General features: G+C 43.2%; 1 protein-coding gene across 4 annotated transcripts in view; it reads right to left on the bottom strand.

Moving 5' to 3' along the window:
- Positions 1-22,396, bottom strand: part of SGCD (sarcoglycan delta) — a 904,357-nt gene that overhangs the window by 212,508 nt on the left and 669,453 nt on the right. The gene's annotated exons all lie outside the window — the stretch shown is intronic.

Raw genomic sequence — 22,396 nt, forward strand, 5'->3', positions numbered from 1 at the left:
TTGCTTCCTTGAATCAAGTTCCCCACTACAACTGGTTGATACATGAAATAATAGGTCATCTCTAAAAATCTCCTAAGTCAGTCCGGTTCTCTCTCACAGATCCACATACATCCTTTATCTGATGAACAGAACATGTCATTTTTCTAATAGCCCTGCCCAGCGTTTACATTTGGCTGAACATCCCCATCATTTCATACAATGTGTTCTTCTGTCCCCTATACTTCTTGTAAGTTGGTAGTTAGATCAAGAGGCTTGATGAGATTTAGGCTCTGTTTCCTAGGAAGAACACATTCCAGGAAATGGAATATGTTACTATTCTATTGCTACCATCACAAATAACCACAAACTCCATGGCCTAAAACAAATGTATCATGTCACAAGTCTGTGTAATTTCGACCCAGGGCTCAGAGGGCAAAATTCAAGGTGCCAGCAGGACTGCTGCACTCCCTTCTGGAAGTTCAAAGGGAGAACCCATTTCTTGACTTTTTCTAGCTTCTTAAGCCTGCCCATGTTCCTGGGCTTGCGGCCTCTCTTATCTTCAAAGTCCACAATGACTGGTTGAAACTACCTCATGTCTAATCACTCTGACGATGAGTCTTCCACCTCCCTCTTCCACTTTTAAAGACCCTAGTAATTTCATCAGGCACATCTGGATAATCCAGGACAATCTTTCCATTATAAACACCTGATTGGCAATCATAATTCTATCCATAACGTAAATTCTCTTTTGCCATGTAATGTCACATATTCAGGGGTTCTGATATAAGGACATTGACATCTTCAAGGTGGATGGCATTTTTCTGTCTACTACATACTCTGTCAGGAGGCATACAATGTCTTCTGCTGGGATGTCATCAGCCATTGGTGATCTTTGCCTAGAAGATCCATTATTTCACTACAGGTTTCAAATTGGTGAAAAAAACCAATTCTATTATTTCTTAATTTATTAGCTGGGATATTCTATCAAGAGAAATCACATTTCATCAACTATTTACCCTAAATTATAGTTTATAAAATCGTGAAAGGTGCTTGATTTTTCCTCCTTTATGTATTGATTCTCAAAATACTGGTTACCTAGTATCCTCCAAAGACAATCATTTAGGTTTTTAGGTTTGTTTGTTTGTTTCTTTCTTCGTAAGATCATTACAGACGCTTTTTATTTTTTTCATTCCAGTGCAGTTTTTCTTGCTATTAAAGTTCTAATTTTCCTACCCTTGCTCAGTGGGAACCTCTTCAAGTTGGACCCTAAGTCCTTTTAACATGATCCAGCAGTCTTTGATGGCCCTTTTGCTTCTAGTATGACAATACGATCCAGGATTATTGCACACATGTCCTGTCCCAGGCCTGGAATCAGCTATTACTAGTAAGAATATTTGGTTCATTTTTGTGGCAACTAGTGTTTAGAGACCACAGACTGACAGCTTTGGGTGCTCATTGCTACTGGAGTGACCCTTGTTTCTATAGACAGAGCTGGGAAATAAGTTCTGTATTTTTAAAATAGAATACACCATGAATTCCCATTAGACTTTTTTTTTTTTTAAAAGCTTTTATTTATTTCTGGGGGGGGGCACAAAGGGAAGTGAGAGGGAGAAGCAGACTCCCCGTTGAGCAGGGAGCCTGATGCAGGGCTCAATCCTAGGACTCCAGGATCATGAGCTGAGCCGAAGGCACACACTTAACTGACTGAGCCACCCAGGCACCCCATCCCATTAGACTTCAATTCAAACTGCGGACATGAATGTTTTCATTTAATCTCATGGATCTTACAGTGTTACTACCTTTCTTGAATACCAAAAATCTGTGTTCTCAACACCAAAATGATTACTCATTTGATTTAACCCACAATACACAGAGCCACTACTATTCTAACTTTATGATTAAGAAAAACAATTTAAAATTTGTCTTACAAAAGCTTTAGAGTGTATCCTTCTAGGCAGGTACAGGAAATGACTGGATCTCAAAGCCACTTGAACTAATTCCATTCTGTATGCTGATGCCACCAACCTGCTGTCGAGTCAAGTTTACTTGTTTCATTCCTCCCCTCCTCTTACTTTTTCATGACAGCTTTTTTAATGTTTAATTTTGTGTTACAGTTTTGTGAACTATTTAGGGGGCAACAAAGTCAAATCTACAAAACAAGATACATTCAAAGAGGTCTAGTTTCTATCCTTGTCCATCTACCATGTTTCCTCTTCTCCAAATAAGTGTGGGCATGTATCTGTATCAGTCAGGGTTCTCCAGGGAAACAGAACGGGTTTGTGTGTGTGTGTGTGTGTGTGTGTGTGTGTGTGTGTGTGCGCACGTGCACACATATACACACACACAATCATTTTGAGAAACTGGCTTCAGCAACTGTGGAGGCTGATAAGTTTCAAGATCTGCAATTAGCAAGATAGAGACCCATCTTAATAAAACAAATTATATACATATATATGTATATATGCATTATATACACACACACATATAAATGCATACACACATACACACACAATTTTCACCAATTTATTTCTACATTTCCCCAAACACATTGTCAGATGAAAAAAAAAGCCCAACATACACACAAAGACAAAATTCCTTAAAAGATCATCGACCACTGGATGGAGAAAGAGAGTTGCAAGGTTGTTGTGCAATGTGTCCTTGTCCACACAGACATCGTTCTGTTGTGCAATTTTATGCACCGCACACAATCTTACTTTGGTGTGCTCTTGAAGAAATGGGTTTGAGGTAGAAGCTTTGGGGTGAATCCCAAGAAGGAAAATGTTACTATAATTATGCTAAATGTTAAAATATCCTAAAGAGCTCACTTTAAAGCATTTTAATGTCTCTTTCTTTTCCATACGGTAACTTTATTCATCATATTGTGCACCTAAACCTAATATAACATTATATGTTAACTAACTGGAATTAAAGATTATAAAAAAGATAAATAAAAATCTCCTATCATTAAAAAAAAAAAAGAAAACTGGAAGATTTGAATGAAAATTCCTGGTGTTCAGCTTCTTGTGAAACGGGAAGCCCTGAGAAATCTGAGCCTGCTTCTCGCATGGCCACCACTGGCTGGAGGTGAACGGCTGCTCCACTTGGCAACTCTACGAACCACATGCTCTCCACTTCGCCAGTTCCCACCCAGCCTATTTCGCGAAGTTACATTTTCGTAGACCCGTGAGGTTTCTCACTGGAGTCTCCCATCTCTTCTCTCCGGCACTGCCATGTGCCCTGTACATCAATACATTGAGGACACACACCACACTGGGGGTACCACGTGGGAAACAGGCACTTCTCCCCAACCCTCCTCCATGACGGCACTTCGGCCTGTGCAGGAGAACACATTTTTCAGGTCAATATTGTCCTTTCATAGATAGCATGCCATCTGTGTATTTCTATTTTTGGTCCTTGTGGGGACAGCTCTGCCAAAAGGGCCCCAGCCTAGGCATTCAAACCCAGTGTGAGAGGCATCGGGCTGGAGGGTATGTTCATGTAACACTAGCAGCAGGGAGAGTCCACCACAAAAGGAAAAGCAAAAAATCCACCCAACCCTCCCCTCTGCCCCTGCTCCACAAAGGATATGTCCATTATCTTGTTTTGGATTATTCTTGATGATTTCTGTTAGTTGGAGAAGCAGAACTTTTCGTAGAAACACATACTAAACCTTTTCATAGAAACATATCTATAAACTGACGGATCTGGTTTGCTTGTGTGATATGTGTTTACAAAACAAATAAGAACTGCTAAACATTCTCACATGGAAGATTATATTTGGGGTAATTAGCAAGCCTATTTCAAATAAACTATATGTCCCTCCCCTCCTGTAGTATACAGATCCGCTATCCTTAACATTTATTGATGGCTTACTAGGTGCTCTTTACTATACTCTGTGCTTTCCACGCTTTTTCTCATTTTCTTAGTTGTTACTGAAAACTAGCATGTTACTTCTCAAATGTAATCATACAAAATAATCATATAAATGTTAAATTATTTGGCTAGAGAGTTGTTTATCACCATGCCAGTTATGAGAAAAAAATTAAAACTTGAAAACTACCTATAAGTTTCATGTTAAAATAACTGAATCCTGTATAACAGAACATGATGTAGGTCCTACAGAGGAATATTTAAGAACAGAGGCCAATGTGCATAGTCCATTATTAATGCAATAATTAATGAAGAAACATATATGTCCATTTTATGCCGTTTTTTTAAAGAGATGCTATTTATTTATTTATTTATTTAATTTATTTACTTAGAAAGCATGGGTAGGAGGAGGGGCAGAGGGATGGGGAGAGAGAGAATCTCAAGCAGACTCTATACTAAATGTGGAACCCAATGCTGGGCTCAGTCGCATGACCCGGAGATCACAACCGAAGCCAAAATCACGAATCTGATTTCCAACGGACTGAGCCACGCAGGCATCTGATTTTTAAGCCACTTTTATGTAACTATATATAAATGTTCATACACATGCATACATATAATCATACATGCACATAAAAATTCTGGGAGAAATTTCATAGGGGGAAAATTCTCGAAAGAAATACACTTAAATGTTGATATTGAAAATCTTCGCATGCTTAAGATATGAGTGCTTTTTATTTTCTTTGTTTTGCTTACCTGTACTTATCATTTTCTATAAATGGCAATCGTAATTAAAAAGCTTGTTATAAAATATTAAGTTCTCACTGATTTATTTTAAAAAGCAACATTTGTCAAGACTTTGTCATATACTAAATGCTATACACATACTGTCTCATGCCATCTTCTCAATGATCCTGTGAGATGGCCTTTACGTTCCCTACTTCCCAAGTGAGAAAATTTATTGGTAAATAATTTGGTCATAATTACATAGCTAGTTAATGACAGGATCAGGAATGTGAACCCAAGTCTTTCCAATTCAGGCTACATGCTCGTACTCATTATTTTATCCTAATGTAATGTACGTAAAAGTCATCTATGTACGGTGTCTGCTGGGACTCGTAGGACCACTTTGATTTTCACTTGTTTGGTGACGGCACTCAACGACAGTAGAGAGGGCCCTCTCCAACCATAAGAATAATGCCCTCTGTTCTTATGGTCAAACATTTCTATTCCAACTTTCCAGAGTCCAGAGTTTCTTTATTACAACCCGACTGCTTCCCATGCCACAGAACATAAGCAGAACGAATCCTCTGCTATTTCTGGAAAGATTACTGCGTATGTAATCACATGCTGCAAGCCATAGGGAGTCAGAAAAAAAGCAGGCCCTCCCCATGCTGTCCTCTGAGACACTTTACAGCACAGATGGCACACAGCCAGAGAATAGTGAAGGAGAAACCAGAGGATCAATGTTTGAAAAACGCTCCGAAAATCCAACAGGCCATGGACTCCTTTACTTAAATACCTCTTTTGGTAGGAAACCACAAACTTGCCAAATCTCTACCACTTCATTCAGTTATAGCTTCTTCCTGTGCTGGGGAACCATCACCTCACTTCTCCAGTCTCCTTCCCACTCCTTAGGTCTGCCCAAGGGTATTGGTGGGAAAGGTCTATCCAATAGTATGAATTTATGTCAGTGGCCTCTATTTCCTAAATATAATACAAAGCAGACTAGAGTGGCCAACTGCATATGTTCCCACATTAGAGTCTCCTTTCTGGCTCCAGAACCATCAGACTGCATTAGATACACATCAGAACAATTTGAGAATCGCCTTATTTAAAACCATTTCACCTTTCACCGCAGACATAAGAAGCTATCAGTATTATTAAGATAGGAGTTTTAGGTCAGCTTTAGAGCAAAATTCCCCACCCAGTAAGATGCAAAAGAGACATTTAGAAGATTCACAATCATTCCCAAAGTAATTAGGAGGAAAGAGACCTTCCCCCCCCCTTCCTTGTTCAAATGGTAAAACTCCGATATTCTTAAAAGCAAACATAAAAATTCCAGCAGCCAGAAAGCTGGGCTTAACAGAGCCAGCGCTGTCCAGTCGGTGGTCCTAAAGTCTACAAAGTACACTCAAAACGAAAGTGAGAGGTCAGGATCCCACTGCCACCCCGTGAAGGCAGGGCTTCGGCTGTCCTACACACTGCAGCACACCAGGACCGACCCACAAGCCTGACACACGGGAGTTTTCACAAATACATGAGGGAATCTCAGTATTTTCCCAGTCCAATGCAGAGTGGCCTCCCTGTAAGGTGTTTTGGGAGAGAGAGGGCCCGGGTCAGGGGGCGTGGGGTGGGGATGCAGTATGGGAGCAAGGTGGGTAGAATCTGGAGTCTTCCTTTGGGCTAATCCAAGGATGATGCCATTTGCTTTTTATTTTTTATCTGGTCCACACTGTCTGGTTGGTTGGTTTCGAATGGACAGTTTTTGACAAATTGAGTACAGAATAAATAAAGAGGTTTCAGAGTGGCAGGACAATGGACTGAAATATTTGTTTCTTTCTTCCTATCTCAAGCTGGCCCCTGGCCCCTTTTCATCACCATTTTCCTAGGTTCCTAGGCTTTGTAACTACGAGGCTTAGAGATTTTGAGAGCAAAGAAGCAAAGGCAGACTGAGAGCAGTGGGGTTTCTTTTGTAAAAGGTAACTCTCACTGAATGGACAGTGCCAGGTGAGTTAGGAAGGGAGGCTAGAAGGAGAGGCGAGGTTTACCAACTGGGGGGTGGACAAGAGACTTGTGAATCCCATGAATTCCAGAGACCACTGTCCTTCCAGTGTCCCCAGGAAGGGTTAGGACTTCAGAGGGAAATGGCTGTGGGGCTCCAGCTTCCCCAAAGTCTCCCCTTCACAGGAATGGCAGACAGGTCCCTTTCCCAGACCTCAGTGGACCACGTGCTTGAGACCACAGTTCTCTCAGCCACTGCCAATGAAAGACAGCGACCGGCGCCCCCCGAGCCCTTCTCACTGGTGCTGGCAAAACACTGGGATATCCAAAAATCCTGAGATGTAAAATGCCCTCCTGACCTTTGGGGGTGGGGGTGGGGCTGGGAATCAGTATTACGCTGATTTAAAGAAAGTAGTATTTCTTCCTCCTCTGATTTTGCTTCACATTAGCATCAAACAGGTGTTTAATCCCTTCAGCCCATTTCCGAGCTGGACATACTGCCAAGTCTTATTTTAGTACACAAGTTGTGAGCCTTTCTCTTGACGGGCAGTTTTAATGGCAGGCATTGCTTGGTTTGGATGAAAGAATGAATCGATTTTGTCCGTGCAGACTGTTTGAGAACGTAAGCTTCGTGAAGGGTGGGAGTTTTGCTCACTGCTGTCTCAATTCTTTTTTTTTTTTTTTTAAGATTTTATTTATTCGACAGAGAGAGACAGCCAGCGAGAGAGGGAACACAAGCAGGGGGAGTGGGAGAGGAAGAAGCAGGCTCATAGCGGAGGAGCCTGATGTGGGGCTCGATCCCATAACGCCGGGATCACGCCCTGAGCCGAAGGCAGACGCTTAACGACTGCGCCACCCAGGCGCCCCTGCTGTTTCAATTCTTTTTTTTTTTTTTTAAAGATTTTATTTATTTATTTGACAGAGATAGAGACAGCCAGCGAGAGAGGGAACACAAGCAGGGGGAGTGGGAGAGGAAGAAGCAGGCTCCCAGCAGAGGAGCCCGATGTGGGGTTCGATCCCAGAACGCTGGGATCACGCCCTGAGCCAAAGGCAGACGCTTAACCGCTGTGCCGCCCTGAGCCAAAGGCAGACGCTTAACCGCTGTGCCACCCAGGCACCCCTGCTGTTTCAATTCTTAAAACAGCACTTGGCGCACAGTAGGGACTGAGCAAGTATTTTTAAATGACAGAATTTCTTTATTCTAAATGCTGTGTTTTCAAGGGGACTGAGGGGACCGTAAGATGTTAGAACCCAGGCTTATCCCTCGAGCAGATCACAATATACCAGAACATGCATTCGCATGTTGGTGATGACAGTCCCCAGTGGGTGAAAATTGGTGACTGGGGGGGGAGCTGGGAAAATCTTACTCCTTTATGTATAAAGCAACAATAAGGCCTCGGCATAGAGTGTATACACAGTATATCTGTAGTATTAAACTTTCACGAGCGGGTGAACAATTAGGAAAAAAATCTGTCTAAAAATGCTCTTGGGGGAGGGGAGGCAATAAAAAAAAAGAGGTTGAGAAACACTGCATCAGAGTGTCGGAGATTCTGAGACCGCTCTAGCTTTCCTCCCTTTGATCTACAGATGGTCACTTCTGCCGTTCACGTATTGAACCGTCTTCTCTGGAGCTCCTCAGCCCGTAAGGTGTGGCAGCACAGAGCAGCACAGGTAAAGAGCAAATTCCTTAACGTAATAGTTAACATCATCTTCATCTGACACCCGCAGACTTCTCCAGACTCGTCTCCTTTGCGCTGGTACAAAACATGCGAGCTCCAAACTCGTTCCCTTACCAAGCCTTTGCAAATGTCCTTCCCTCGACGGGTCATGCTGTTTCTAACCCTCTGTCCTCCTCTCCAGTCCTTTGGTTGTGGTTAGAGGTCTTTTCTGGGTCTGGGGCCCCTGTCTGAGGTCTCCTTACACCCTGTGTGCAGCTCTATTTCAGCATTTATCACGAGGCACGAGGCACTGCAGTGATTCACTTACATTCTTGCCCTTCCTTGCTAGATTTCGAATTCTTTGAAATGAGAAACAGTGTGTCACTCATGATTCAATCCTTATGGCCCAGTATACTGTACCTTTTTTTTTTTTCTTTTCTTAGGGTGAGGGGGAAGGGGCAGAGGGGCAGGGAGAGAGAGAAATCTTAAGCAGGCATGCCCAGTGCGAAGCCCAACACGGGCTCCATCTCACGAGCCCGAGATCATGATGTGAGCCAAAATCAAGAGTCAGATGCTTAACTGACTGAGCCACCCAGGCGCCCCGCACTGCATCTAAATATATGACTGCAAGGGCCAAAAAGAAACAGGCTGAACTGGAGATGGCTCAGAAAGCATGCATTCATACAAATATAAAACAGTAACATCAAAGCTACCGCTCTCGTATGCATTAGACAAAGCACTTCACTGCCATTACGTCCATTAATCCGCATTGTTAGCCCGTTTCACAGCTGAGAAAATTGTTGCTCCAACATCCTGACACATCAACTCCAAAAAAAAAAGTCCTTCAGCACCACGCTCCCCGTGGCACTGCTAAGCTCTGTGTACCCAGCCCCGTGCTACGTGCCAAGTGAGGAGGCATGAAGTCAGAGACTCTCTTCTAAGAGCTCCTAGGCTAACGGGGAAAATGCATGAGTAACACCCACGGTGGCCGGGATGTGGATGTATAGGAACTCTCACACCACTAGTGGGAACACAGCGGAGGTCAGAACTTCGCAAGAAGGCTCGACTATTAAAAAGTTAAACCTAGAGTTACCATTTGACCCAGGAATTCCACTCTTAGCTGCTTGCCGAAGATAAATAAAAAGACTTGCATGTTCACCCAAAGACTTCCACGTAAATGTTCACTGGAGTAAAATTCACAATCACCAAAGAGTGGAAATAAATCACATGTCTATTAACCGATGAACAGATAAATAAAATATTCTGTATCTGTGCAATGGAATACTATGCAGCAATAAAAAGGATTAAATGCTGGCACACGTTACAACATGGACAAACCTCAAAAACATGATGCTAAGTGAAAGCAGCCAGACACAAAAACCACCAATGGTATGCCCGTGTGTCTACGTAACGTCCAGTGAGGCAAACCGACGCAGGACGTAGATGAATGGTTGTCGGGGACCGGCAGTGAGGAGGGACTAGAAATAGGCTCAATGAATCTACTGAGGTGACAGAAATGCTCCCAAATTGGACTGTGGTCATAGCTGCACAACTCAGTAAATTTACTAAAAATTACTGAAATGTAGATTTAAAAGAGTGAAACTTACAGTATGCAAATTTAACAAGGATGTTAAAAAAAAAAGGAGTAAGAGACATATAATAATGTTCGTCGAAAAGAGGAATCCAGTTCTGGAGACACATGGTATTACGTGCTTTGGAATTCCCAAAATCAGCACAGAGAAGCAGCTCACAGATGCGTGCCAGGGGAAAGAGACAGCAGGTTAGAGAGAGTTCCAGAAAGAGACAACCCGATTGTTTGTCTACAACTGGTAAGGAGTTACTAAAGATACAGCTTGGCAAGTGCTGGTCATCAAGGACCGAGCACAGGGAAGGCAGAGGAGAACGAAGGAAGGCAGAGCTGAATCAAACACAGGACCTGTTTCCGTGGTCAAGGCCATTACACTGTGGGCTAGCCTATGGTGGTTGCTAGTGATCTTCTTTATCAGGGAGCATTAAAAGTGGGACCATCATAGTGCTGGATGATTAACACAGCAGCGAGAGAGGACCCGATGACCCCTCAGTGTCTAGGTCACAGCTTCTGATCGTTTGGGTCAGATGCTATACAATTTCAACTTCATCCATATTCCTTTTCTTTTGCCACTGATATCAATTTATCATATAGTTTTTTCTTTCTCTCCCTATTACTGCCAAGTCACCATAAAACTAGGAGTTCATGGATTGGTTAGGACAGTACGTGTTTGTGTGTGTGCGTGTGTGCATGCGTGTGTGTGTGTGTGCGCACGTGTATGAGAGAGAAAGAGAAAGGAGGTAGGGGAAGGAGAGGGGGAGAAAGAGACGGGGGAGAGAGAAGCAAAAGGAACAGGAGGAGAGAAGAACAGAGAGAGGAGGCAGGGAGAGAGCAGGGGGATATAAGACAGACATAGCTGTCAAATTGCACTGGTGCCTCGGTGGGTAAGAACTGTGACTTCTCACACTTTATAACATCTCATAAAGTTTCTTTTAATGATTTATAGATCCAAGGCCGTGGTGTCTCCTGGTTACGAGTAGTAATAATATGGCTGGACGTTCTTTGCTGTATGCTTCTCCTGGGGGTCAGGAGCCGCAGAGGGGGTTCCTCCCACACACGCACACATGGGGAATAAGGCTAATTCTCTTTATTTTCAAATTACTTTATTCCTACTTGTCCTTTAGGGCATAGCTACCAGTTTCTTTGGGAAACCTTCCTAGATTCTCTTTAATTCTTTAGAAACAAGTTTTCCCCAGTAACTGGAACACACAGACACAGACAGACACACAGGCCATTTCCTTATAGAGCTAAGAGTATGAGTTCTGCAGTCGGATCACACTGGTTAACTGTCAGTTCTACCACTTAACTTATTAGTGGCCTTTCTACTTCTCACTCTTCCTTACGTAGCCCAGATAATGAGATCTTCTAAATTGAGGATTAAATCAGACAGTCCAGGTGTATCAGTCAGGAGAGGTGAGGTTATACCATGGTGAAGACAACAAAATTCTCAGCGGCTTCAAACAACGAAGATTCATTTCTCACCCAAGCTATGAGTCCACGGAGGCATAACGGCGAAGTCAGCCAGGGACATCAGATGATGGAGCAGCCACGATCTTCAAATTGTGCTGCCCTCTGTCTTTGGGCACATGCAGGATTGTATTTCCCCGCCCACTTATGATGGTCTGGGCCGTGAGATTTGTTGTAGCTCGTGAAATGGGAGCATAAGTGAATTCGGAGCAGATCCTAGAACAGCTAGGGCATGCCTGACCATGCTCTACTTTTTTTTTTCCCTCTCTCTCTCTCTCTCTCTCTCTCTGGATTGAAAGCTTCTGGCAGGCAAGGGCAGTATTTTAGCTGTCTTTTTATCCTAGTCACCTGTCATAACCCGTACACAGAGAAGATAGACAGTAAATTTTGACCTACTGGACAAAAAGTCTTCCATCAGTCACAGAGAACTGTGACTAGAGCTCCCAGAGGAAGTCAGGTCTGGCTAAACAGTCAACGAGCCCTCACTAGGTACCAGCTCCCCAGACCAGTACCGTGCTTGCTGGCCATCTGGGAAAACAGCTAGATCACCATGGGGGTTGTTGTGCACCCCGAGATGTTAATTAATGAGTATCCTTCAAGAATGTGAGCAAGGAAATGTAAGCACATCTGAAGGCATCATTAAGGTTGGAGCCCTTGGGCGCTGGCCTTGACCCTTCTGCTAGCGCTCAAGGCCAACGCGGCTAAGCCGAGCCAGTCTGAACCTGTTTCCTCCTCTCTCAGGTTGGGCAGGTGGACAGCATCAACATTACAATCTTCTCCACTTAATGAAGTCCTGTATTATGATGCCCAGGACAGGGCAACAACCACCACAGCTATCACTGGGCATTGGGGCGCATGACCCCGAGGGGCCGCAATGAGGGCATCTCGCGCGACTTGAAGTTCTACCAAGGAAATGCTTGCAAAAACTCTTACAAATTCCTCCACCCAGATTTGGGGCTGGATTTAGGCACGAAAACTACTGCCAGCACATTGTTCTGAAACAGAAACTTGTGAGCAACCTTTCAAAAGAGACCTCGGCAGAGACTTTATCGATTGTTTGAAGGGAAGAAAATGAGAGATGGATAATAAAGCCCGAGTTGCTACAGCCCCTGTCCCAGGTGAAATATTTGAGCTTATGAATCCTGAGCTCTTGTTGATAAAGGAGGGGGACTCATGTCTCTCAAGCAGACGCGTAAAAGGAAATAAGTGAAAGATGATGAGGCCTGTGCCAAGTGTTCCGATGAAATTCCTGCCGCGGCGATCCCTGCTGCTCGCTGGGCACTTCCCACCAGCAAAGCCCGATTAAGACGCTGGCCTGAGTGATATTAAAAATGCATGCTGCGAAAATCCCTCCCAAAATAGATTCTTCTACCAGGGCATCCACTGCGAGGGAGCGGCTTGTCCTGCCTTCTCTCTATTTCATTAGGAAAAGTTGTCAGTTGTACATGACAGTGTCTTTTATGAGACTTCAAGTTACAGCTTCAAAGGACCCCGGGCCTTTTTGATACTTGTGAGAAAGGTTCTGAGGAGAAGTTCAGAAAAAAGGCTGCTAGTGCATGCACCCCCGGCACTAGAGCTGTCTTACCTATTAATTTGGGCCTGCTGTTCACGTTTTGATGTCCAAATTGGCCTTCCGAAGGGTGGTGCCACATACACCCCGCATCGTTCAGATGGGTGACCAATTTCCACAATTACCTTCAGCCTTAAACTAACAAGAAAAAGCAGGCGTCCAGAGGTGATGTCTGTTGCTGCTTCTCTCATGTACTGAACCCCTAAGGCCTGATAGTCTCCCCACATTTCGTGCGTGTATTCTCAAAAGAGTGGCACAACTGAACACAGCACCAGGAATCACTGAACCCTGGGGAAATCCCGTCGGCTCAGAGAACAAAGGCAGGCACTGGTCTCGTCCTCCTAGCACATTACCCAGCCAGGGCCATGAAGTAGTGGGAAAAAGGAGGCAGGGCAAGAAGGGGGGAGGATGAGAAGGGACGGTAAGGTGTACTTTAGACAGGAGGCTCTAGAAGTTGTCTCTGAGGGGAAACCCAGATGAAGTGAGGGAGCCAGTCATGGGAAGATCCAGGCAGGGGGGACCAATGGGGCCCATTTGAGGAATACCAAGAAGGCCAATGTGTCCATCATGGTGTCACATTTACCTCTCCAGAAGACAGAGCGCGGTAGGAGATGAATTCAGACATTAGGGAAGGGACCAGATCAATAGAGCATCTTGGAGAAGACGCTATTCAAGAGCTTGATTTTTATTTTATATCCCGTGTGTGCCAGTGGGATGCATTAAGGAAGGGAATGATGGGAAGTGACTTATATTTTAATTTAGATAAATTCCAATAAGACTTTCCTGAAAGGACTGAACCCAACTTTGATAAATTCACTACCTCAGAATTAATTCCCCAAATAATTTTCTAATAAAGGACTTGCTAATAATAGATTCCTGTGATTTTGCTCAACTGAAATGATGTTTTGGAATGCACTCCCTGCTTCCTTTGTCTAAATTCCGAGAGCACAATGGACATGACCATGGGTTTTGGAATCAAAAAGACCTATTTTTGGGTTCAAATCCCATCACTTACTAGTCATCTGACCTTCCTTGAGCCTTTTATATCTGTGAAATGGGGATCAGGGTATCCTTTTTTGAGGACTGAGTGCGTGTGTACATTTGATCTGCTCAACACGGTGCCAGGTACACTGTAGACGGAGCTCTATGCTGAACCGTCCACCAGTCCGTCCCTCAGCTCCCACAGCCACCTCCTCCTTCCTTTTCCAACTACCTTCTCTGATCTACGGCAGTCACACTCTGCCACACACAATTCAGTACTCGTTGATGTGATACGCTCTGAGAGGCTTGTATAAGAAGGAAGAGAAAGAGGGTCACTGGCGGAGCTGCCGGTGTCAAGCGGACGGAGAATGAGGGAGTTGGCGGCAGGATGAAGAAGCAAAAAAGTCTGTCACTGAATTGGAAGGAAGGGAAGGGATTAGCATTCACTCAGCGTCTTCCAGCTAGCAATGAAGGAGGAGAGGGAAGGAGAAGGGGCGTTCTCGGGCTTGCCAGAATTAAGACTGCCTCCCTCTTTAGACAAGACAGTACTTGAATCATTTTAACTGCAAATAATCAAATCATCAAATAATAAGAGACTGAACTTGGTGAAAAGGATTCCATTCACCTCTGACTCCCTTTGAATCACCATGCTGGATATTACCCACATCCCTCCCACCACCTCTGAAGAAGGGAACTTTAAAGTCTGAATAGCTTCAGAAACCAAGAACGAGGATAATTCTCTGGGCAAGAAGAGCAGATAGCAGAGGAGATTAAGAATCCATAGCAACCCAAATCACAACCATTCTTTAAATCTTATTCAGAAGAGTGGTTGTGACAGTGAATTTTACATGTCAATTTGATTTGGGTGTGGGATGACCAGATGTTCAGTCAACCTGGGTTATTCTGGGTGTGTCTGTGAGAGGGCTTCTGGATGCAATCAACAAGTGAACTGGGAGACCAAGTAAAACAGAGAGTTCTCCCTCCTATGGATGCGTCTCATCCTCTCAGTCGAGGGCCTGAATAGAACAAAAAGGCTCACCTTCTCTGAAGGAAGGGGGGATTTTTTTTTTAAATTAGAACTGAAACATTGGCTCTTCCTGGGTCTCCAGTCTGCTGGCCTTTAGACTAGAACTGAAACATCAGCTCTCCTGGTTCTCAAGCCTTAAGACTCAGATGGGAACCACATCGTTTGCTTTCCTGGGTCTCCAGCTCTTGGGAATGGTCAGTCTCTGTTACTGTGTGAGCCAATTGCTTATAATAAATCACTTCTATATACACATACACACACACACACACGTGCACACACGTGCACACAGCCTATTGTTTCTGCTTCTCTGGAGAACACTGACTAATATAGAAGTAGTGAAGTTTATCCCTGAATTCAGACTATTGAAGTGTCACAACAAAGCAAGTGAGCATGACTTGGAATTAAAAGAAACCTTCAAAAAGAATTCATCCATGTTATATAATTTCTACCTGCACCACTCACGTCTTAGAGCTGTGAGCCGCTCTCGGAAAGAACGTAAGACTTTCTTAGCACTTGCTTGGGAACAATAGCCACCACTGTCCCTTCCGCTTCCCATGACAGGGAGACCCCATTATGTGACAGCATCAGGAGTTCTCAAGCACCAAGTTAGAGCTTTTGCACGGATCTCTCCTGGAACTGGATGCCAGGCCCAAGACGACTATGTAGTCAGGTAAGAATGAGCTATGTCGCAACTACACAGAGCTTAGAGTAATCTTGACCTTGGTGGGAATGGGGCTACCATAGGTTGCTGGGAAATTACTTAATACAACATAAACGTGCTGGGCATTGTTTGGTCTGAGTTTATATTTACGGCAGTCATCTAGAAGTTGAAAGGAATGGGTGTGGATTCCACAAGCTTATACAAGTGTCTTGAGAGATTTGCCTATAGTTATTAATGGCCCTCTATATGCTTTGATTATAAGGAATCATAGTAAGATTCACTTTTTCTTGCATTCTCTTTAACACAAGTCTGTCTGAGAGGTACTCAAAATACAGGAAGAAAGATGCATAAGATGAGTAGAAAGAATACAGCAGCCCTCAGGTCCCACTCGAAAGGTACAAGGGAGGAGATCTAAAGTTAACTGGAAAACATTCATCTGGGGTGCACTTCTGGTTTTCAGGAACCTCAGGTGCAAGCAATGTGGTAAGGACTTCTTACACTTGCAGAACTCTTTATATTAAACAAAAAAAAGACAGAGACAGAGACAGAGACAGAGAGAGACAGAGAGAGAGAGAAAGAGAAAGAAAAAAGAAAAAAGAAAAAAAGAAAAGAAAGAACTTGTCCCAAAGGTGATGTGGCAGATATTCCTCATTTACTTTACTAGCACTTTCGATTTTGGCTCAAATCCCATTATTCAGGAGATATGAATTGGCCAGTGGGAACATTTCCAGCAACAATATTTCAGAATTAAAATCTAATTTAACCAAGATGACCCTGGAAATTACCAAGCTCAGGTAAAAGGAAACCTTTTAACATAAATGGCAATGCGTTATTCATTCCATGCAAAAGGTGCTGGGAAAACTTGCCAATCATTTTTATTATTATTTTTTTTTATCATCTAAGCCACCTTTCTCATCATACAATGCCTTGTAATGGGCAAGCTTTTTTTTTTTTTTCTTCTTTAAAGGATATGTCACCATCACTGATGTATGTATAAGAATGAGACCAGGTCTGGGAAACACAAAAAAGCCATTTTGGAGTGGGTGAATAAGGGGGGAGTATGAATAGCTCGAAAAAATGCACAGTCTAACAAGTAATTATACAATGAAGATGTTAGCTTAGGGCATAACTCAGTGCTTTCTTCCTTAACTTCGGTTTTTAAAATGTCTTTTTTTTTTTTTTTAATCAGAAAAGTACAGTAGCAGCTGGCGTATCAACAGACCCTTCTTCGTAGGCCATTCTAGTCTTTGTTACCTGTGTGACCTTGGGCAGGTCACTTGCTATTTTGCCCCTCAGTTCCCTCTTCTATAAACTATAAATACACTGCCCAGGTGGATGGGTGTGAGCATTCAACAACATTTAAGTTGCCTGGAATAGAAAGCGGAAAGCTGTGGGTGCTTTGTAAATGTTACTTCTCGTCTTTCAGTTAAAAGTAGAAAGAAGTTTGGCCTTAATATGCTCTGTCTTTTTAGGGGGGAACAAAGCCTTCTGTTAAGGGCAGAGATTTTTAAGGCTAGGCTTATTTCAGGTTTTCCCTTTCTTTCATAATAACGTCATGCACTAGAGAAGGAGCTCTTTAGTGAACCCAGGCTAAAGCCCACCAAGTTATTTCCCTGAGGGCCAGGTCTGACATGTGAGACTCACCAGAGTTAGTTCCTGTAAACTGGAAAGACCTGGCTTTTGGGATGTCAATTTCAGACTCTTGGAAGCATTCACAGAGTTTCTTTCTGTTGCCTTAGACTTAAGCTTCAAATCCTGAAACACATAACATCCAGGCCCAGATGGCCATTCTAACTGGCATCAGGTTATCCTCTCTCTCACCTGGATTTAGCTCCAAAGTCTGGGTTATAGTGCGGTGACGCTTGCTCTAAGCTCTGTCCCCAAGTTGATAAGGATGTTAGTGGAGGTGCCCCAAAGCTCACTGTAATCTCCCGGACGACGCCAATTTCACAATCTTGAAATAGAGAAACACTATAATGAACAGCAGGGCTTTACTGAAATTCGGTACCTAGAAATGTGCTTGCTGCATCAGTCACTTCAAAACACAAAAGCAACATCCAAACAAGACATGTGAAACAAAGTGGTTGACCTGGTAGTTAGAGAAGAAGCCTCTCAGTTCAAACAGATGAGGCAGCATTTAACTTCTATTTTGAGGGTCACAACATATTTTATTCACCGAACAGCATGTACAAGGTGCCAGGCTAGTTACAAAGGGTACTGCTCTCAAGGTAGAAGTTAAAAAATACAGAAGAAAAGAAAGAACCTGAATTTCCCCTGAGGTTGACTCCATATATCAAGGAAGCTGGGGAACGTCTGGATGTCCCTCTCCTTCTGCTTGGGCACGTGCAAGGACACAAGACGGGTAACCTGTGAGCAACCCCTGTGGGCGGCAGGAGTCAGCAAGCATTTAAGATGGGCATCCTGTGTCAATTGCAATTTGTATCCGTTCCTTCTCCTCAACCTCAGGGTGACTCCCGTCACAGTCAGACATTTAAGATTTGTTGTCTTCTAAAAATGTCACAGTCTGATTCCTGTTAAATATCAAGCACGCATAAAAGAAAAGAAAGCCTTCTGTTGAAGACAAGCCCAGGATCTTGGGGGCTCCAAGCAAAGTCAGAAGAATCTAAGTCTACTGCCGCCAAACTGGCCTTCCTGCTTGGCCTCTGAGTACATCAAATAGACCCAACTGCAGGGCCTTTCCACATGCTGTTCCCTCTGCCAGGAATGCTCTTCCCCAAGTTCCCTGCACCTCTGTGTTCTTCCTTTAATTTGGGTCTGTTCTCAAACATTATCTCTCTCACGAGGCTTTCCCTGGCCACGCTATCTAAAATCGCACCCTCACTCAATCTATGCCAGTCTCCTGCTTCATACCTAACGTTCCTTTTGTTCACGTGGGGATGGTTGGTACCCCAGTCTAGATCACAGCTCCCTGGAGAGAAACACGCGGCTTGCCTTACTGCGGGAACAGTATCTAACGTATTGTAGGAGGTCAATAAATAATTTTTCAAACTAAATATGTTATCCTTGACAAATCACTAAAGCCAAGTCATTTTTTTCTCCTTTGTAAACTGAAATAATGATATCGAACATCATCAAGTTTTGCAAGGAATTAATATACTTTGAAAAACTACTCAAGAAACCATAAAGTGCACTGAAATGTTAGCCATTTCTATTATCCTCATTGCTGTGAACTAACTTTTCTGTCAGAGCACCAGGTAGTGACGGATTCTGAAGCTGTGGCTTGATGTATAAACTTGTCCAAGAGTGGGTGAGTTCCTTGAAAGTAGTCATCATATTTCATTTTTTTTCTTTAGGCCTGACTTAAAGTAGACACAATAAATTCTTGTTGGATAAATGGAGGGATGGAGTAAATAAAACGCCTTAGCAAAGGAAAGGAGATGGGGCCAAATGTCCGGTTCTGACTCATAAAACAGGCAATGAAGACAACACACTGGATATGGTAATAGACCAGCGTCCTAAGCAGTGTCAGGGCTGGACCCCAGTCCAGAGGCCCAGGCTGCATCACTGGCCCCAAATCAATAAAACTGTCATGATTAATTAAATGTCCATAAATAGGAGGTCAAACCTGAGCCGTAATCCACTCTGGTAGATGACAACAGATACAAGGCCCCAGGGAGATACAGAATTCCTGAACCTAAGGGTATGGTCAACTCAAGGCTGGAAGCTATGGCATTTCACCAGGATGGAGAGATACAAGCTGCTATAACTGGGGTCGCCAACATGCGGTCAGAAATGGCAGTGGGTTCAGCCATGGGTGGGTCTGGGCACCACAGAACTCATGCAGTAAAATGCATGTTTCTGATTACATTCACTGCTCGTGTTTCATGAAATCCGCGGTAAATGTGGGAGACCCACTCAGGCAAACAACTTATAGTTGGTGATTCTGTTTGACATAGATTAGATCAGAAATGAACTGAATGTATATCTAGACATAAAACTAAAGCATTTCAGAGCAAGAAGAAACCTTGGAGGTCATGGAACCCAACCTTGCCATTTACCAGAAAAAGAAATCAGAGCTCAGGGTCTGCAACAACTTGTTCACTGTCACATAAGTAGTTAGCGGCAGGACTGGAACCACGATTTAGGTCTCCTGACTCCTCATGCAGGGGTTTTTCTACTTCACCATTCCGGTAGTACTGACCCATGACTAACTCAGACCCTTTGGAAGTGACCATGGAACAGAATGATGAAAAATGTCAAGCAATGAATTAAAAGAGGGCCTTTCCCTCACTCCAGAGTTGTGTTTGCAGAAACCCAGACATTTAAGTCATCAGGAAGAACATCCCAGACAGATAAGAGTCTCAACATTCCTCCAATAATTTAAAACTTATTTTAGAGCCGGAAGGCCCCTTAGCACTCATTACGTACAATTCCCTAATTTTACAGATGATGAGTTATGCCTTGGAGAGGTTAGTTTCTCAGTAGCATTATCTGGTTAAAATGGCCCAATGCTTTCATAAAATGATTCTTATGCTATTCTGTAACGGTAGTCTCAACTGTCTGGGAATGGGTCCCAGGGATGCTTTGAAAAAAAATCCTTGTCATTCTCATCAAACCAAATGGACATGCTTGCAAAAAATGGTACAGTGGAAGCAAACACACCTAGCATCTAGAAAAACACTCTAGGGATGATGCCATTTGCTGTGTAACAACTGAAAAACAATTTTTTTGTGTGTGTCTGACATGTGAAACACACCTAGGTCAAATGCACTTCCCCAAACCAGTATTTAACATGGGGCTCAAGGCACTGGGGGAACTTGCCCAGGGCCTGGCCTAGAGCAGACAACTTAATAAATTCTTGTTGGGTGGGTGGGTGGGTGGGTGGTTGGATGGATGGATAAAACGGTGAACAGAGTAGGTAAAAGGCCTATGGCAGAGATAGAAAAGAAAAGGAAACGGGGCCAAGTGTATAGCTTTGATTGAATTAAAACACTGGGGAGAGGGGAGAAACACACTAGTTAAGGTAACAAAGACACCAAATCAGACACCTCGAATAGTGCCCCCGATGAGGGGTTCAAGCTGAACCCTTAGTTCAAAGGAAGAACGAAGGTCTGTAATATAACAATTGATACAGTGCATGGGACAGACAGGGAACAGAGAAAAAAAACCCTGCTGGGGTAAATCTAACCCTTGCATTTAGTACGCGAATAGACTCTGAAAGTCACTTTGGACCAGCATCTCTGAAATCACTTTAACTGCTCTTGGGATGTAGAATTTTGAGCAAGTAAGCAATCTTGTCCCAGAATATTCTGATATCTTTTTCCTGATATTTGAATATATAAATTGCACCTGGTAACCATAAGACTAAGATTTTGGAACAAAAACCAGTCAGTGGGGTAAATTACTGTGTACTGTTCAGAAGGCCTGAGTAAGCCAACTGGATGGTGATGACAAGCATAGATGCTCAGACTGGCTGAGATGATCCTGGAAGAGCTGGCTCCCATCAAATTTGAGAGCCCCCCCACAACAAATGTGGGTACAAATGTTAGTAAGACTCCAGGCAAGAACTTGTACCTATTATACAAATTTCGTTGTCACTGAAGGCTTGTAAAACGATACTCAAGATACAAACACCTCTGGCCCAAATTTCTAACAGAAATGCATTCATCCCTTTGCTTAATGGCATTAGCTTTTCCCCATTCATCCTCCCTTCAGGGAGATTCTCCTTCTATTCCCCTGCATATCCCTTCTGCTAGCTCCCCATGCCCAAATCACAGTACTATTTCTGCCTTTTTGACCCGACCCTATTTTACCCCTATGAATATCAAAGGAAAGAGAGCAGGCTTCTAGGCCAAGCTCTTCCGCTCACTATGGTATGGCTTTACATGAATGGTTCTCAACCAGGGATGATTCTGCTCCCCAAGTGGAAATTTGGCAATGTCCAGAAACATTTTTGATCATCACAATTGGGGAGGGGGTTCCTTAATGAGAGCTAATGGTATCCAGTGGATAGAGGCCAGAGTTGCCAGTGAATATCCTGAGACACATAGGACAGCCCCCTCACAAAAGAATCTTTGGTTCAAAATGTCCGAAGTGTTGAGGTTGAGAAACCCTGTCCTAAATGACTCAAATATTGCTAAGTCTCAGTTTTCTAACTGACCAAAAAGATAATACTTACCTGCTCTTCCTAATTCACTCTCTTACATGTAAGACAGATCGGAAATGTGCGCATAAGTGTTTTGAAAAGTACTTTATAATGTTACTTTTCTTTTTAGCTCTTGATACTTTCTCCGATTATCCAAGGAGGCTTAAAAGGTGCTTATAATCTTACTCATTTACAATACAATCTTTGTACTTAGACTTTAGAGAGGATCTTTATTCTAAAGAGAACACAGAACAGAGCTTTTTATTTACCAAAGTCTACTGAGCAAGCATTACCACCCCTGTTTTGGAGATAAAAGAACTGGCAGAAGGAACAGCTGACCCTTTCTGCAGGAAACAACAACAACAACACAACGGGAGTTAGAGTTACTTTGTTCATTAATTCAATCATTAGTTGATGTTAATATGTGTAAAACCAACAATAATATAATGAAAAATATTACTATCAACCCCTTATGATATCCCAGACAATGAGCAAAATGCTTTAGACACACTGGCTGCTTACAACACCCCCGGAGGTAGGTCCTGTTATTATCCACACACGTAAAAGATAAAATTAAGTCTTGGAAGCAAACTATTTGCCTAAGGGCAAATAACCAATAAATGGTGAGGCTTGGACTGAAATCAAGCCCCATCTAACTCCAACGGCTGTGCTAGGAAACACTATGCCATACTGTGCTTGGCACGAAATGTGCATCCTAGGGCTTGGGAGGGAAAGAATAAAAACATGAATCAGACTTGGACGCTG

Source organism: Ursus americanus, chromosome 15, assembly GCF_024610735.1.
Source record: "Ursus americanus isolate L20-20 chromosome 15, mUrsAme1.1.p, whole genome shotgun sequence".
NCBI classification, from domain to species: Eukaryota; Metazoa; Chordata; class Mammalia; order Carnivora; family Ursidae; genus Ursus; species Ursus americanus.